We start from the raw sequence: 18,844 nt of genomic DNA on the forward strand, positions 1-18,844 counted from the left end.
ACCCCTCTATCATAAATGGACAAATCTATCAGGCAGAAAATCAGTACAGACAAAGCTGAATTCAACAACACCATCGACCAAATGGATATAATAAACATCTACAGACTACTTCATCCAACAACAGCAGAATACACATTGTCTCAAGCTCACATAAAGTATACACGAAGACAGGCCACATTCTTGGCCATAAAACACACACTAATAAATTTGAAACATCAGAAATCATATAAAGTCTGTTCTCAGACTGCAGTGAGGTCAAACTGGAAATCAATAACAAAAACAAAGCTGGAAAATCCCCAAATACTTGAAGACTAAATGGTTCTATTTGAGGCAATACATGGATCCTGCTGTCTGTATGAGAACTGAATAACATGCACAGTGCCCAAGCACCTACAGAGTTTGAAAGAAGGGACCTGATTGTTCACTGATCATGATACACATCTGTTATATCCCAGGTGATTTGTGGAGTTAGGAACTAGCTGTGAAGTTTGTACTTTATGCCCTTCCTCACAGTTAATATGGCAGTAACTGAAATTTGATGGTTTTATTGGGGTCCTGGGATTATTTAACTAAATCATGGTAACTGAAATTCATGCATGGGAAAACTGTTCAGAGCGAGGACTGTATGTGCAGCATACATTTGGTAATATTCCATTGCAAGAAACAAAGACCTAGAAGAATGTAAAATAGGATGAGAAATCAAATTCTTGTTATGAGAAAGTCTGTCCTAAGCAGAACATGAAACAGATATCATAAAGTAAAGGCGAGTTGATTTGACTTCATAAAAATTAAAGAATTCTGCATGGCAAAAAGCAACCCAAACAAAGATAACTGACAAACTGGGAAACATAATATGAATATTTGACCATGGATTTGGCCAACAATTCCTTTTCTTCACAATAGTATGAGGAGGGGAAATCTCAGTGAGCCAAACCTCATGAATCAATAGAGGGGAAGTTAGACTAAAGTTCTCATATGGTGTGGATTTAATTTTATGGAATGCAAAGTACCTTCCAACAGAAAATGTGGAGTATTACCAGTCTTATCCAGATCCTTGGCAATGCAAGTAGAGAAACCTTGAGTAACTATATGATAGATGAATCTCTTTTCTGTTCTATAAGAGGAGGAGAACAATGAACAGAATGTCTGTTTCTCCAGGGCAGAAATCCAATATTTTCTCTGTAGCACTGAGCTTTGCAAAACATGGAAATGCACAGTCTTTAGCAAATCACTCTTAAACAATCAAAGGGGGAAGAAATGGAAAGGCTAATGAACGTGCCAATTACCTTTGTAGCCCTGACTGTTGAAAATAGCGGTGATGGGAAATATGTGATGCCACGTGTGTGAAACTTAAAGAGCACAGAGATTCAAGTGGAGTAGAGTAGGGAAGAATGCCTCTGATAACCCACCCAAGTTGAATTATTTATAGTCTCAACTGGGAAATGTTGATTAAGAAATGAGAGGATACAGGCAAGAGCAGCTCCTGAAATTGTGCCTAAATACCTCCAATATTCCTAAGGAATCCTGCAGACAACTGTCACAGTGGAGCTGACAAAGGGAGTATAGTAAGCGCAGAGATCATGCCCTTATCAGCCAGCATATGGAGAGCATTACTGATTTTCAGCAAATCATTACTGATCCTCAGAAAAATGCACTGTGACTGGGTCTAAAATTGACTGGAATTTTCCATAGATGTGTGATACTGGATTTGGGTTTGCAGCTGCACTTGCCAAATCACCTTTGCAAAGCACAGTAGTAGGTCACAGCCAGAGGAGAAAGGCTGCTCTGCTCTTTCTCAAGCAGAAAAGGATTTTAGACATGCCCAGTTCTGTCCCACAAAAGATGGGGATAGCAGATTATGAATTAGTGATTAGTACAATATCTGTGATCCCTGGGCTAATTTCTGCCTTGAAGCTGGGATATAAAGACTCATGTGTTGGGTGATGAGCCACAAGCCCTCTCAACAGGTGCATAATCAGGACTGGATAGGATGAATTCAGGCCTGGCCACCTGGCATCTGGCACCAGCCCTTTTCTGGCAGGTTGCCTTTAGATATGTCCCTGACACCTTTGCATCTGTAGCTTTTCATTCTTGCTGTCTGGTTGTTTAAATACTTAAAATGGTGATGACACTACTTGGTGGCATATCCTATTTAAAAAAAGCTTCCATTACTCCATGCACATCAAACAGTAAATGCTTTCTCTTAGTAAACCTACATAACAATTTTCTGAACTGTTCTGCTCTGGGCAGGAGTCACAAATACACCAGGCAAATAAACTGAAAGATGAGACAGTACATAGTGTTTTATTCAATTGGGTCTTGATACCTAAGTGTGACTCTTAACCAAGGATTATGCAGTAGTTAAGGACACAGATGAAAGTTGTTGAGACTGTGTCCTAAAGTCTTACTGGTAGAATTTAAATCTCTATGCTGGAAGTTGTAGACCTGAGACAGATTACTTCCCTAAACTTCATTTCCTGCATCTGAGAAAGATAATAGTGTTTACCTTGTAGTAGACTGAATAATACCATTGCCCCCAAATGTCCACATTCTAATCCCCAGAACCTGTGAATGTCACCGTAAGTGGCAGAAGGGACTTTGCCAATGGGATGAAAGTAAGGGTCTTGAGATGGGGAGATTCTTCTGGACTACCTGGATGGACCCAGATGTAACCACTGGTGTTCTCGTAAGAGAGAGGCAGAGGGAGTTTTTACTCAAAAGAGAATGTGATGATGAAGTTGGGGTTGGATTGATGTGGCCAGAAGTCAAGGAATTCTGGCAAGGAAACAGATTCTTCCTTAGGGCCTCTAGAAGGTGGATGGACGGCCTTGTCAACTCCTGGTTTCAGCCCAGGGAAACTGGTTTTGGACCTCTGTCTTCCAGAACCATAAGAAAATAAGTGTGTTATGTTTTATGCAAGCTCATTTGTAGTAATTTGTTACAGCAGCCATAGGGAACTAATGCGTACCTCTAGGAACTATTTCTCCAATTAAAATGTGTGACTGGAAACACACTTGGTGGCATGTCTGAAACACAGTATGTATGCTACCGTAGGTAGTTCTTGGAAACTGAAGCCGTGGTTTTGAGGGATCATCAAAACCAGTACAATGGTTGCCATGTTTCTCCTTGTTCATCCTGGTGCCAAACCTTTAGAGAGAGCTCTATCCTTTCCCACAGGACCCCACCCCTAGTACTTAGAGGGAAGCGGTTATGTCTCACTTAAGGCACCTTCTTCTTTTCCTTTCTACTTTTTTTCCCATTAATCTTCATTCAAGTGGCCTTTCTAAATTTTAAAGAAAACAAAACCATTTCTCAATGGATTCAGATACTACCCCACGTTAATATACCAATCAAGTTCTTGTTCTTCCAGGTCACATCACTAGAAATTTCTGAGCTTAAATCCTCTCTAGTTTCTAGGATCATTCATTTTCTCATTTCTCCCTTCTCCTTTTAGTTCAGAGTCTTGTCAATTTAGTCCCTTCCCTAAACACAACTTATAATAAGGTGACACAGCAAAGTGATGAAAGTCTAGATGGTCTGGTTTTAATCCTAGGTTTTTGCCACCTACTTACTGCGTGACATTAGAAAAGCTATTCAACCTCTCTGTGCCTCAGTTTCCTCCAAAAAAAGTGAATATTATGAATATTCCCTACCTATAGGGTTGCCATTTTGAGGATTAAGTGAGTTTATATTTGCAAAGCACTTAGAATAGTACTTGTTATAGTCTAAGCACTACAGCTGTGCTTGTTAATCATAAATGCAATTCCAAGTGTATAACTTACTCAACTTTCTGTCATAACTTTGAGATATTTATTTGGTGTAATCAATAAAATCGTGTTTCAAGGGAAACAGAAAAGTAGTTTTGAGCGATAGTCCACGTGGCTAGCTTAGCTATTTCACCACAGTGTTTCCAAGTGTCTATACAACAGCCTGGGCGAGTCCTGTAGCAAACTAGAAATTGATGGAACTCGTGTTTTGAACCCTTTATCTCAATGTCCCCCCAACCCCAACCAATCCCCATATCTTTAGACATAAACTTTCATTTGTCCTCCGTCTTGTGAAAACCTACTTCTAGGAAAGTCTCTGATCTCCAACTTAGTGTGAATTTAAGACAAAAGTACTATTTACCTCAGAGAGACAACTTTTCAAGAGTGGTTTTGTTTGGTTCGGTTTTTCTGTCTCTCCCAGCTCCTCAGCATTGGAAAAATCCAGGAGATGCGTATTATGGCTCTACTACTTAGCACCTGTGGGATTCTCCAAGCTTCAGTTTTCCTACCTGGGAGGGGCATCTGAAAACCATCTGGATTTCAACCAGTACTCCAGGTAATTCTGAGGCAGGTAGTCCTTATTCCATATTGAGCCAAATACTGGTTTAGGCCATCAGTGAGATCTCACCAAGGGCCTCATGTATCTTGTAAGATTAAAAATTTTGTATGGCACTACTTCATGCTAAAACTCTGGTTAGTAATAAGCAGGCTATTTTCCCTGCATGTGTCTCTCAATAATTAGAGAAAGTTCCTGTCCTGGGACTGCTGAGAGGACCACACCCAGGTCTGTCTCAGGTAAAGTATGAACTGCTGGTCAGGCAGCCTCACTACATCACATCAACCTGGGTTCACGGCAGTGACTGGGTCAGGGAGGGCCTGGGCAGTCTCATAACAGTCAAGGGCTGTTTCTAGATCTCTAAAAGGAAAATATTTAGGACAAGAAAGACATGCGTCTGTGAGTCTGAAATTCTCAAATCTTTCCCAAGTCACCTTCTAATTCTTGAGAGACATATTCAGGGAAAATACCCTGCTTATTACTAATCAGAGTTTTAGCCTGAAGTGCCTTACAAAATTTTTAATCTTACAAGATACATGAGGCCCCCTTGGTGAGATCTCACTGATGGCCTAGAGCAGTATTTGGCTTAATATGGAATAAGGACTACCTGCCTCATAATAACCTGCTTGAAATCCAGATGGTTAGCTCTCCCACGAAGCAAGGAAATTAGGATGATGGGGCCAGAATTATGCATTTTCCATAATTAGTAATTAGTCATTATTTCTGGCCTACCCTAAAAGCAAGTTGGTCCCCTTTCTTTTAAGATCTTATCCTTACTTTGGTCTTACAGCTTCCAAACTGAGTAGGGGAGGGACAAGCATTCTGGTAAAGGATGGGACCCAGCCAAGGAAAAAATATTGAATTTGAAAATTTAAAAAATAATTTATTATGGGCAAATAGTGCAGGGAGAAAAAAAGAAGAAGGTGGGTGAAATTTTAGGAGAAGTAATGAATTCTTGTGAGAAGATAATAGTTGAAGTAAAGAGCAAACTAAAATATAGCATGAGTTTAAATAATTGATAACGACAGAAGTAGGGACACCGTACCTAGAGAGAAGAAAATACAGTCCTACCATTCTCTTGTCCCCAGGACTGAGCAAAACTTAACTAGTTAATATAACTTCTTGGTTTTCAACTCTTGTTGTCAACCTGTAGATAAAACACAGGACCCTTTGCTGTGATTGCATGAGAAAATGTAAATGTGATCAGCACAGACAAATGAAACAAACATGGTATTGACAGAAGGTGAGTTGTACAGGGGAGAGGAAAGACAGAGAGCTGTGGGTGCACAAATAGTCTCATGCAGAAAGAAAATGATGAGATTGGGGGAAAGTTGATACCATAAGAAAGTTGATAGTATAGCTATATACTAGGGCTAGCCCTATATACTAGGGCTAATATTTCTGGAGAGCTTCTGCGTGTTGGATACTAAAGGCTGCAAATGCCTTATTATTATTTGCATCGTCATGAGGAACTCCGTGCGATGGGTATCATCCATTTCCTCGGTTTACAGGTGAGGAAATAGAGGCCCAGGAAGGTTATATAAATTACTCAGGATTGCAGAGCTAATTAACCAAGGAAGAAAGCTTCCAAGCCAGGTGGTCCATGTCCAGATCCACTGCTTTTAGCTACTGTGCTACCACTTCTCCCATCAATAAAGCTAGGAAAACTACATGAAGTTACAAAAGAGAAGTAGTATGAGTAATGACATGAATATGATATATTGGAAAAGAAGAGTGATGAGTAGTAGTGGGGGTAGGAGTTTCTCTTCCTCCTTCATGTTAGGGTGTTAAAATTGATCTAAAATGGATATAGCAGGATAAACATAATGTTTAGAATTATGGGGGTGACATTGAAGTAGCTAAAACCTGTCTCTGGAGAGGGGAACTGGGGTTAGACAAGTTGAATTTCAGTATTATTTGAGTTGCTATAATGTTCGTGTATTATTTTCATTAAAAAATACTTTTATTTATTTAGAAATAGCTTCAACTGTGTAAATGCATCAAAACATGAAGTTCAAAATTATCTTTAAATCTCTCATACTTTTGTTAAATGCTTGCCTTATCAGGATCATTCTTTTCAGCTTTGAAGGCCATTTTTAAAAAAATAAAAAGTCAAGAAGTATGAATTTTTAAAATTAAAAATTGTCCCTGGTTATATTGCCAGGCACCACAGACGGAAGGTGTGGAACTATTAGAAGCAACCTGGATGTCAACCCTGCTTCTGGGAGGCAGTTCTGACTACCAGGGCAGGAGATTCTCTGAAGCCAGGTAGCAGGAGTTTTTTGGTTTTTGTTTTAACATCTTTATTGGAGTATAGTTGCTTTACAATGGTATGTTAGTTTCTGCTTTATAACAAAGTGAATCAGCTATACATATACATATATCCCCATATCCCCTCCCTCTTGCATCTCCTTCCCACCCTTCCTATCCCACCCCTCTAGGTGGTCAGAAAGCCCTGAGCTGATCTCCCTGTGATATGTGGCTGCTTCCCACTAGCTATCTATTTTACATTTGGTAGCATATATATGTCCATGCCACTCTCTCACTTTGTCCCAGCTTCCCCTTCCCCCTCCCCGTGTCCTCAAGCCCATTCTCTACATCTGCATCTTTATTCCTGTCCTGCCCCAGCAATCCCACTACTGGGCATATACCCTGAGAAAACCATAATTCAAAAAGAGTCATGTACCAATATGTTCACTGCAGCTCTATTTACAATAGCCAGAACATGGAAGCAACCTAAGTGTCCATGGACAGATGAATGGATAAAGAAGATGTGGCACATATATACAATGGAATATTACTGAACCTTAAAAAGAAATGAAATTGAGTTATTTGTAGTGAGGTGGATGGACCTAGAGTCTGTCATACAGAGTGAAGTAAGTCAGAAAGAGAGAAACAAATACCATATGCTAACACGTATATATGGAGTCTAAAAAAAACAAAGAAAACGAGTTCTGGAGCAGGAGTTTTGATCCTCTGGAACCAAAACAAACAACTCAGAGTAAATGAATCAGGTGCCTGGGTGCATGGAGGGGTCTGGAAGCCCCTCTGTGATGGTGTTCTTTGTTTTTACATGTCTAATCTCATAAATGTTGCACTAGGCTCAGTGCTGTGCATTTTTAGGCTGAGTTATATTTTTCCGTGTGTGTACTTCATAAAAGTAAGCACTTTTATGCTCCCTTTAAAAAGGGGATCTCCCAGTTGAATTGCCAAGTGAAAGCTTTCTAAGGAATTCATTAAGTATACATATATGTGCAGTATCTCCATCTGTCATTGAAGTGAGTATGAATGTATGTATGTATATCTATCTATCTATTTATCTATCTATCATCTATTAATCATTATCTCCCTGTTTACCTATCTGTATCAGTCTGCCTAGGCTGCTATAACAAAATATCATAGACTGAGTGGCTTAAACAACACACGTTTCACACGGTTCTAGAGTCTGGGAAGTCCAAGTTCAAGGCAAATCTAGTTCCTGGTGAGTCCTCCTTTCTTGGCTTGTAGAGGGCCATGTTCTTGCTGTCTCTTCACATGGTGGAGGGCGAAAACTCTGGTGTGTCTTCCTCTTCTTATAAGAGCTAATTGCATCCTGGCAGCTTCATCCTCATGACCTCTTCTAAACCTAATTACCTCCTAAAGGCCCCACCTCCTAATTGCATCATACATAAGGGGATAGGGTTTCAACATATGAATTTGGTGGGTGGGTGTGCACAGAAATTCAGTCCTTAACTCTATTAATCTATCTATCTATCATCTATCTATCTATCTATCTATCTATCTATCTATTTATCTATCTTATCTATCTGTTTATCTATCTGTGTGTCTCTCTATGTATCTATCTATGTATCTGTCTATGTATCTATCTATCTATATCTACCTGTCTATCCATCTATCCTTATGTAAAGAAGAGTAACAATGGCTTATAAGTCACTTCCCTACATTATTTTATCCTTCCAAAACTCTTGAGAGATCAGTAGGCCATAGGAAAAGCACTGAAGCACTTGAAGGTTGAATTAACTGTTTGTGATCACTCAATCAGTAAATGGTGTGCATGGAACTCCACACACATCTTCTCTGTCCTCCTTTCCTCCTTCCCTCCCTACCACTTGCTGACTCTATTCCAGCCGCATTATTTACTAACTCTTCCCTGAGGACACTGGCATCCTTCCTCTGGGCCTTGCAGAGGTTATTCCCATGATCTGGAATGCTTTTCCCTCAGATGTCTGACTCATCTGCCTCCCTCTAGACTGTTCAAATTCCACCTTCCCAGTAAGACTTATCCTGTCTACCGTTTAGGTTGAAAGCCTTGCTTCTCTCTGCCCACAATCTCACCTCACCATATACTGCTTAATCTCCATAGCATTACTGACGAACCTACCAGATAATGTACATGGGTTTCTGTTCTCCCCTCCAAGTGGAAGATAGGCTGCACAGACTCATGAATTTTGCCATTATGAAACCTAGTGGAGGCCCAGCAGAACTCTAGGGTCAGCCAAAACTGGGCACAATTATAACTCTTGTGATTTGATATTTTAATGGGTTAGCTCAGAGCCAAGCCAGTTATTAAAGAGGATCTTTTCTGCTATTTTAAGCAGCATGGTACATTTGAGATCAACTTAAATTTTCAATAATTACAGAGCAGGTATGAACTCTTCCTTTGTTTCTCCAGATACATGAACCTGGATGCCAAATCCTTCCTCTCTGAGTGTAGTGGGAATGTATGAAGATGACTGGCCTAAGTCTCAATTGAATAAAAAGATGCCCCAAAAGACATTTCAACATTTTCGAAAAGTAGTTATAAAGTGTGTTTCCTTATCACACGTCAGGGATTATCTAGCCTCCAGTGTGGTTTTTCTTTTTTTTGCAGTAAAAATGTGTCATTTTATATTTGAAATTTGCATCATGAATATAAGTCTGTACACAAAGTAATGCATATTTAATGAATATGAATCATGTAAATTTGGTCATGGCATTTAAAGTTGGCTTTGGCTTTGAATTATTTTTAAATTCATAGAAAATATTGAACTCCTAATAAAATAAAACATTTTAATAATTGATATTAATAATCAACTTCAAAATTTCTTTGTCTGCATTTTCTGTTCAATTTTAAAAGAGAAGTCACTTTCAGTAGTTTTCCAAAGTGAGTGATTGCACCTTCTATGATGTGAAAAAAGATCTGATTTCCATTAGCTGTTCTTAAGTGCTGAACATAACTGAGAGAAATTTTAACAAGATACTCTCTGTCACTGGCAGGAAATCCATCTCCGTCCTTTGCGGGGGCAGTCCCGAGCTCATGTTTTAATGGACGTGAATGCAAACCGTGGTTCTCACGTGACTTTCTGAAGCACCCGCGCAGCAGGCCCAGGTACTTTGAGTGGACTAAGTCTCACTTTATGGCAGTGGCATCAGATGGTGACTACAGAAGGTTGCCGACGTCCCTGTGTGCTCTTACAGGCTCTGCAGACTGGGGGACGAAAGGACCAAGGAACTTTGCCCTCAGGAATCCCAAGTGACTGGAGGGACACAGCGTCAGGGCCCCAGGCAGTGTCGCCCACTATTCAGGAGGTGGGTGGAGGCTCCGCAGCTTCATTTCGTCCAGTCCCTTCCAGTATTTAAAATTGTTGTCAAGATGCTGCATTAACTCAGGCAGGTCTACAAAGGCATCCCAAGCAGCAAACACGTCTGTGATGAAATAGTCAATGAAAGAGATTTGGGATTTGGGGATGCTGCAGGTATTTCTGTCAAAAACTGGCATCACTACAGGCAAGTCCTGTCACTTCTCTTCATCAGTCTGAGAAAAACATTCTTCTGAGATACGTGCACCAGATTCTGAGATACTGCACTTTCCCAGGGGTCGGCAGGGATTTGACACATCAGCACACTTAATCAGCATTCATTTGATCAGACTGCGGTTGTCTGGAGTTCTGAGCATAGTGATTATGGCTTCTTGATTTTTACCAGTTTCCCCATCTTCCTCTAATACTGCCAAGGGCTTGTTGATGCTATTGACAAATTTGTTGATGTGCTCATAGTGCTTTGTCATTTCTGTGGCTAAGACCATGTCGATAATACTCTGGTGCAGCATCTGGTAGTTATCCCTCTCCATGTTTTTAAAGATGTTGCATTTATCATCACAAGTGGTCAGTTGGAAGGCCAAGGCCACGAGGTGGCTCTCGAGCACAGCAGTGTCATTATACAGAATGGCCAGTTCACTCCCAGAATTGCACAGGAAGGAGTTGGTTCTCCCGGGTTGGTCCAGGTCATGGACAGTGGCTGCAATGAGGGCAGCGATCTCATCAAGTGGATCTAAAGTTTGCTTTATCCTCTTTGCAGAGAAAATAGGCAGTGGCATGAAGCACATTGGCAGAATGTGTAGAATTGTGGTAGGGGTTAGAAGCATGATAATTGGCTTCGGTTATTTGCAACCATGATCTCAGCGTTGTCTCAGAGCATTTTAAGACTTCACAGACCCCAAAGCGAGCAAATATTTTGAGACCAAGATAAATCAAAGGCCTTTTATGAGTGGCAGCCTCCAGTTCAAAAATATCAAAGTCCCAGAATTCCTTATTTTCCATGGCCCGAGTTATCTGTGATGGGACGTTGTGAAGGGAGGTGGAGGTGATTACACTGCTGGAAATCTGTTGAAGGTTTTTTGTTGAAAAAACATACTCATTCCTGGATGGTCTTCCCAAAACATCAGACATTAAGTCCCCAACAAAGTCAATGGCATGAGGATCATTGTCCTTAGCATCAAATTGTGGTGAATATAATTCAGTGGTTCTTAGAATTTCCAGCACACGATCTAAGGCTTCTGTCACAGGCATGGGACTGCTTTCCTGGGCAGCACTGATGATATCGATTGCCTTGGTGATGGGTGCCTCAATCTACATGGAATGTATCCAGGCCATGGAGGAGTGTCGTCTCTGGCTGGAAACTTTGCTTGTTCAAGAGGCAGCAGTTCTGACATCTAGTGAGTTTTTTCTCCCGTCGTTATGTTTGCCTGACTGATTATCTGCATGAGTGTCAGACTGAACACATTCAGCTATTTTCTCAGCCTTATTGTTGCCATTGCACACTCTGACAATGAACACATAGTGTCTAATTTTTCCTCCCTGTCCAATGACAGGTGTCATCTTCACATTTTGTTGTTGAGAGACATACAGAGAAGCCAGGGTGAGTCACCCCATCTCTCCCTCCTCTGGACCTTAGTTCGTCCTGATTGTCATTCGTTACACTGAGAACAGATTTCAGGAGTCAGCACATGCAGCCATAATGTGTGCCTAATTCCACATCCCAGTTACTGGGACACAAAATTTTGGTGTCTTCAAGTCTGGCTCCCACATCACCACTCACATATGTCAGTTCTTCCTCTACAGCTGAGTCAGTGAGTAAAGACACATAAATAGAAGCAGATTAATATGAACAAGGTTTTATTGACATATATGTATATGTACATAAAGCTGGGAAAGAGAAGGGCCCATTGAGGCAAATGCATAGGGGGAGAGGAAGCATCTGAAAACAGTAGTGGGCATCCTTCCAGTTCCAAGTCTAGGGGAACTGGCTGGGGGCTTGGGTCTGCCAAGTTAACAGTCAAGCCAGGGATGGCACAGTGGATGATACAGGCAGCTCTCTTCCATTCTCTTAACTGGAACTTATCAAGTCTGGTGTAGTTCTGAAGTGGGCTTATATGCCACACACACACACACACATGCACACACACACTCTTGCACACCCCTGAGGTGTGGTCTTCTGGCTTGCTGTAGGAAGAGAGGAGGTTAAGTTTCACTTAAACGGGCTGAGCCACTTTCCAGTGAGGCAAAGTCCATTCATGGTTACACACAGTTTGCAGAATAAGATCTGCTCTTCATTTGTAGAGTTTCTTCATAGAATAAAGGAATTAGCTGATGGCTCCTATGAAGCCCTGGGCAGGTTATGAGGCTGCCAGGCTCCTATGAGCACAGGCACAGCTACCCTGACCAGAAGCCTCCAAACACAATGCTGGCTTGTTTAAGTCAGAGGGGTGTCCTGAATTGGGGATCCCAGTGTTCTTACTGAGAGTAGAGGTTCCTCTCTAAATATAGATGGTGCTATCCCCCATGGCACCACCTGGGTTTTGGGCAGGGGGGGCCCAGGTGCTTTGTATGAATGTGGCACCAGAAGTGTATGCAGTCACAGCAGGTGTGGTGCTGTCCCCCATGGCCCCCCCGTTCTCTGCACAGATGGGTTCCAAGTCTGATGGCAGTTATTGACACAGGGCTTCCCAGCACCGGTGAGATATGCCCTCCATCTGCACCACCTGTGTATTGTCCAGGTGGGTCCCAGTTGTAAGCGGAAATACCAGGTCCTCCAATCATGGGCATGATGTTGTTCCCTCCTAGACGACCACCACGTAGTGGGCAGGTGGGCCCCTTGTGCTCGGAAATAAGGTAGAACTAGAAGTGTGTTGAAACCCACGTGTGGTAACCACACTTGCAACTCCAGCAGATGTGGTGTGCTCTGTTGGAAGGTGGAAACTGACATGTCCCTTGACACAGATTTCGTCTCCTTGTTGATGGAACTTTTAAACGTAGATTTTCTATGTCCAGATGGGCCCTATGTGCAGTGGCGGAAAGTGGAAAGAAACACTAGGGCCTCCCATCGTGGGGATGGTGATGTCCCCTGCCATCACCGTACCACCTGTATTCAGCGCAGGTAGGCCCCAGGTATTTGGATTTAAGGTGGAATCAGGTATGTTCCCAAATGCTGGGATGGTGCCTGCCCCTCCTACTGCAGCAGCCTTGCCGTGCTAGGTAGATGTCAGGTTGTCTGTCCCAAAGTAGGAACAGAAGCAGTGCTGGGTGCCCCACTTAAACCTGTCCCAAAGTTAAGTGGTCTGGATGCCTCTGAATGAGTGAGGCCTGGGGCTGACACAGCAACCTCAAGGCTCCCACTGGCTGTAGGGGTTGCAGGTCACATGAACAGTGGGCCCGGTGTGGTGTCGGCAAAGAGCGAGCTACCATCCCCAGTACTGGGCATCCTGGTGGCAACTCCAAACACAGTAGCAATGGACACAGACCTAGGGAGAATGCCTGGGTTGTCGCCAAAGGCTGGCTGCATGTTGCTGGTGGTGGCAAATACGGAAGAGGGCAAAGCTGACTGCATGATGCTGACTCGCGGTGGCTAGGCTGAAGGAGCGGCTAGGACTTTATGTTGTGCTGAGGCTACTGGGTTTCCCAATAGAAAACACTCGTTAGGCCTCAACACATCATTGGCCCCCAGTTTGGCCTGAGACGGGAGACCTGGAACCGAGGAAGCTTAAAGGGTTTGTCTATCTGTTGCCCGTGTTGCAGGCAAATGCATCGAGAAATGGGCTGAGGCATTGCTACCACTGGGTGGTGTGTTCCCAGAACTAGGAAAAGCCATGTTAAATGGCTATTAGTTCTGCCTGGAGACAGAGGCAGACTGGAAAATGACAGCCTGGGAAGGAGGTGTGTTGTCCATAGGTTCAGTGTCAGAGCTTCTGCCTGCTGAAACCGTAATGTGGGGCTGGGGAAAACAGGAACCGAATGGAAAATGACAGCCTGGGAGGAGGTGTGTTGTCTGTCCATAGGTTGAGTGTCAGAGCTTCTGCCTGCTGAAGCCATAAATAGGAGACTGGGGAAAACAGGAGCAGAATGGAAAATGACAGCCTGGGAAGAAGGTGTGGTGTCCAGAGGTTCAGTGTTAGAGCTTCTGCCTGCTGAAGCTGTAAATGGGGGGCTGGGTAAAACAGGAGCCGAATGGAAAATGACAGCCTGAGAAAGAGGTGTGTTGTACATAGGTTCAGTGTCAGAGCTTCTGCCTGCTGAAGCTGTAAGTGTGGGGCTGGGGAAAACAGGCATCAAATTAAAAATGACACCCTAGGAAGGAGGTGCGTTGTCCATAGGTTCAGTGTCAGAGCTTCTCCCTGCTGAGGCCGTAAATGTGGGGCTGGGGAAAAGAGGAGCCAAATGGAAAATGACAGCCTGGGATGGAGGTGTTGTGTACATAGGTTGAGTGTCAGAGTGGCTACCTGTTGAAGTACTGATGATGGCTGAAGCCCTAAATTAGGGGCGCAGGAAAACAGGAGCCGAATGGAAAATGACAGCCTGGGAAGGAGGTGTGGTGTCCATAGGTTCAGTGTCAGAGCTTCTGCCTGCTGAAATTGTAAAAGGGGGCGGAAGAAAACAGGAGTCGAATGGAAACTGACAGCCTAGGAAGGAAGTATGTTTTCCATATATCAATGTCAGGGCTTCTGCCTGCTGAGACCGTGAATGGTGGGCTGGGGAAAACAGGAGCCAAAGGGAAAGTGACACCCTGGGAAGGAGGTGTCTTGTCCATAAATTCAGTGTCAGAGCTTCTGCCTGCTGAAGCCATAAAGGAGGGCTCAGGAAAACAGGAGCCGAATGGAAAATGACAGCCTGGAAAGTAGATGTGTTGTCTATAGGTACATTGTCAGAGCTTCTGCCTGCTGAATCCATAAAGGGGGGCTGGGGAAAACAGGAACTGAATAGAAAATTACAGCCTGGGAAGGAGGTGTGTTGTCTATAGGTTCAGTGTCAGAGCTTCCGCCTGCTGAAGCTGTAAATGGGTGGCTGTGGAAAACAGGAGCCGAATGACAGCCTGGGAAGGAAGTGTGGCATCCATAGATTCAGTACCAGAGCTGCTGCCTACTGAAGCTGAAAGTGTAGGGCTGGGGAAAACAGGTGTCAAATTAAAAATGACACCCTGGGAACGAGGTGTGTTGTCCACAGGTTCAGTGTCAGAGCTTCTGCCTGTTGAAGAGGAAAATGGGGGGATGGAAAATTCAGGTGCTGAATGGAAATTGACAGCCTGGGAAGGAGGTTGGTTGTCCATAGGTTCAGTGTCAGACCTTCTGCCTACTGAAGCCGTAAATTTGGGACTGAGGAAAGCAGGACCCGAATGGAAAATGACAGCCTGGGAAGGAGCTGTGTTGTCTATAGTTTCATTGTCAGATTTTCTCCCTGCTGAAGCCATAAATGGGGGGCTGGGGAAAACAGGAGCCGAATGGAAAATGATAGCCTTGGAAGGAGTTGTGTTGTCCACAGGTTCAGTGTCAGAATTTCTGCGTGTTGAAGCCAACAATGGGGTAATGGAGAAAACAGGAGCCGAATCGAAAATGACAACCTGGGAAGGAGGTGTGTTGTACTTAGGTTCAGTGTCAGAGCTTCAACGTGTTGAAGTACCCATGGTGGCTGAATCCATAAAAGTGGGGCTGAGTAAAACAGGAGCAGAGTGGAAAATGACAGCCTGGGAAGGAGGTGTGATGTCCATAGGTTCAGTGTCAGACATTCTGACTGCTGAAGCCATAAATGGGCAGCTGGGGAAAACAGGAGCCGAATGGAAAATGACAGCCTGCGAAGAAGGTGTGTTGTCCTTTGGTTCTGTGTCACACCTCTGCCTCTTCAAGACATAAAAGGGGGGCTGGGGGAAACAGGAGCTGAATGGAAAATGACAGCCTGGGAAGGAGTTGTGTTGTCTATAGGTTCAGGGTCAGAGCTTCTGCCTGTGGAAGCTGTAAATAGGTGGCTGTGGAAAACAGGAGCTGAATGGAAAATGACAGCCTGGGAAGGAGGTGTGTTGGCCATAGGTTCTGTGTCACATCTCTTCCTCTTTAAGACATAAAAGGGGGGCTGGGGACAACAGGAGCTGAATGGAAAATGACAGCCTGGGAAGGAGTTGTGTTGTCCACAGGTTCAGTGTCACAGCTTCTGCCTGTTGAAGCCGAAATTGAGGGGATAGGGAAAACACGAGACAAATGGAAAATGACAGCCTGGGAAGGAGGTGTCGTGTCCATCGCTTCAGTGTCAGAGCTTCTGCCTTCTGAGGCTGTAAATGGGGTCTGGGGAAAAACAGGAGCCAAATGGAAAGTAACAGCATGGGAAGGAGGTATTTTGTCCATAGGTTTGGTTGTAGAGTTTCTACCTGCTGAATCCGTAAAGGGGGCCTGGGGAAAAAGGAACAGAATGGAAAATGAAAGCCTGGGAAGGAGGTTGGTTGTCCATAGGTTCAGTGTCAGACCTTCTGCCTGCTGAAGCCATAAATTTGGGGCTGAGGAAAACAGGAGCTGAATGGAAAATGACAACCTGGGAAGGATATGTGGTGTCCATAGGTACAGCGTCAGAGCTTCTGCCTGCTGAAGCCGTAAATTGGGGTTCAGGAAAACAGGACTGAATAGAAAATGACACCCTGGCAAGGAAGTTTGTTGTCCATAATTCAGTGTCAGAGCTTCTGCCACTTGAGGCCATAAATGGGGGCCTGGAAAAAACAGGAGCCCAGTGGAAAATGACAGCCTGGGAACGAGGTGTGGTGTCTATAGATTCAGTGTAAGAGCCTCTGCCTGCTGAAGCTGTAAGGGTGAGGCTTGTGAAACCAGGTATCAAATGAAAACTAACACCCTGAGAAGGAGGTGTGTTGTCCACAGGTTCAGTGTCAGAGCTTCTGCCTACTGAATCCATAAATGGGGGGCTGGGAAAACAGGAGCCAAATAAAAAATGACTGCCTGAAAAGGAGGTGTGGTGTTCATATGTTCAGTGTCAGAGTTGCTACCTGCTGTAGTACCCATGATGGCTAAAGCCCTAAATGGGGGTTGAGGAAAACAGGAGCCAAATGGAAAATGACAGCCTGGGAAGGAAGTGTGTTGTCCATATTTTAAGTGTCAGAGCTTTTGCCTCTTGAGGCCATACATGGGGGCTTGGAAAAAATAACAGCCAAATGGCAAATGACAGCCTGGGAAGGCGGTGTGATGTCCATAGTTTCAGTGTCAGAGCTTCTGCCACTTGATACTATAAATGGGGGCCTGTAAAAAACAGGAGCCCAATGGAAAATGACAGCCTGGGAACGAGGTGTGGTGTCCATAGATTCAGTGTCTTAACTTCTGCCTAATGAAGCTGTAAGTGTGAAGCTTGTGAAACCAGGTATCAAATGAAAAATAACACCCTGGGAAGGAGGTGTGTTGTCCATAGTTTCAGTGTCAGAGCTTCTGCCTGCTGAAACCATAAATGGGGGGCTGGGAAAACAGGAGCCAAGTAGAAAATGACTGCCTGAGATGGAGGTGTGTTGTTCATATGTTCAGTGTCAGAGTGCCTACTGGCTGCAGTACCCATGACGTCTGAAATCCTAAATGGGGGTTGAGGAAAACAGGAGCCAAATGGAAAATGACAACCTGGGAAGGCGGTGTGTTGCCCATAGTTTCAGTGTCAATGCTTCTGCCTGCTGAAGCTGTAAATGGGGTGGTGGGGAACACAGGAGCTGAATGGAAAATGAACCCCTGGGAAGGATGTGTGGTGTCCATATATTCAATATCAGAGCAGCAGCCTACTGAAGCTGTAAATGAGGCCTGGGAAAACAGGAGCCCAATGGAAAGGGACAACCTGGGAAAGTGGTGTGTTGTCCATAGATTCACTAAGAGAGCTTTTGCCTGCTGAATCAGTAAGTGTGGGGCTGGGGAAAACAGGCGTCAATTTGAAAATGACAAACTAGGAAGGAGGTGTGTTGTCCACAGATTCAGTGTCAGAGCTTCTGCCTGTTGCAGCCGACAATAGGGGGATGGGAAAAACAGGACCCGAATGGAAAATGACAGCCTGAGAAGAAGGTGTGTTGTCCACAGGTTCAGTGTCAGAGCTTCAAACTGTTGAAGTACTCATGACGGATGAATGCATAAAAGGGGGGCTGAGGAATACAGGAGCAGAATGGAAAATGACAGGCTGGGAAGGAGGTGTGGTGTCCATAGGTTCACTGTCACAGCTTCTGCCAGCTGAGGCCGTAAATTGGGGTTCGGGCAAACAGGAAATGAATGGAAAATGACAACCTGGGAATGAAGTGTGTTGTACATGTTTTCAGTGTGAGAGCTTTTGCCTCTTGAGGGGGCTTGGAAAAAACAATAGCCGAATGGCAAATGACAGCCTGGGAAGGCGGTGTGATGTTCATAGGTTTAGTGTCAGAGCTTCTGCCTGCTGAAGCCGTAAATGGGGGGCTGAGGAAAACAGGTGCCGAATGGAAGATTACAGCCTGGGATGGAGGTGTTGTGTCCATAGGTTCAGTGTCAGAGCTGCTACCTGCTGAAGTAGAGATGATGGCTGAAGCCCTAAATGATGGGCTCCGGAAAACAGGAGCCGAATGGAAAAATGACACCTTCGGAAGGAGGTGTGTTGTCCATAGGTTCTGTGTCACAGCTTCTACCTGCTTACAATGTAAATGGGGGGCTGGTGAAAACAGGAGCCGAATGGAAAATGACAGCCTGGAAAGGAGTTGGGTTGTCTATAGGTTCATTGTCAGAGCTTCTGTGTGCTGAGGCCATAAATGAGGTCTAGGGAAAACAGGAGCCGAATGGAAAGTGACAGCCTGGGAAGGAGGTGTTTTATCCATAGGTTCAGTGTCAGAATTTCTGCCTGCTGAATCCATAAAGGGGGGCTTGGAAAAACAGGAACCGAATGGAAAATGACCGGCTGGGAAGGAGGTTGGTTGTCCATAGGTTCAGTTTCAGACCCTCTTCCTGCTG

At 44.0% G+C, this 18,844-nt stretch overlaps 1 pseudogene; it reads right to left on the minus strand.

Moving 5' to 3' along the window:
• Nucleotides 1-9,880: 9,880 nt before the first annotated feature.
• LOC103090218 (high affinity cAMP-specific and IBMX-insensitive 3',5'-cyclic phosphodiesterase 8A pseudogene) lies at nucleotides 9,881-11,468 on the minus strand (annotated as a pseudogene).
• Nucleotides 11,469-18,844: the final 7,376 nt, after the last annotated feature.

The sequence above is a fragment of the Lipotes vexillifer genome, unplaced genomic scaffold (assembly GCF_000442215.2).
Source record: "Lipotes vexillifer unplaced genomic scaffold, Lipotes_vexillifer_v1.1 scaffold1496, whole genome shotgun sequence".
Taxonomy (NCBI): Eukaryota; Metazoa; Chordata; class Mammalia; order Artiodactyla; family Lipotidae; genus Lipotes; species Lipotes vexillifer.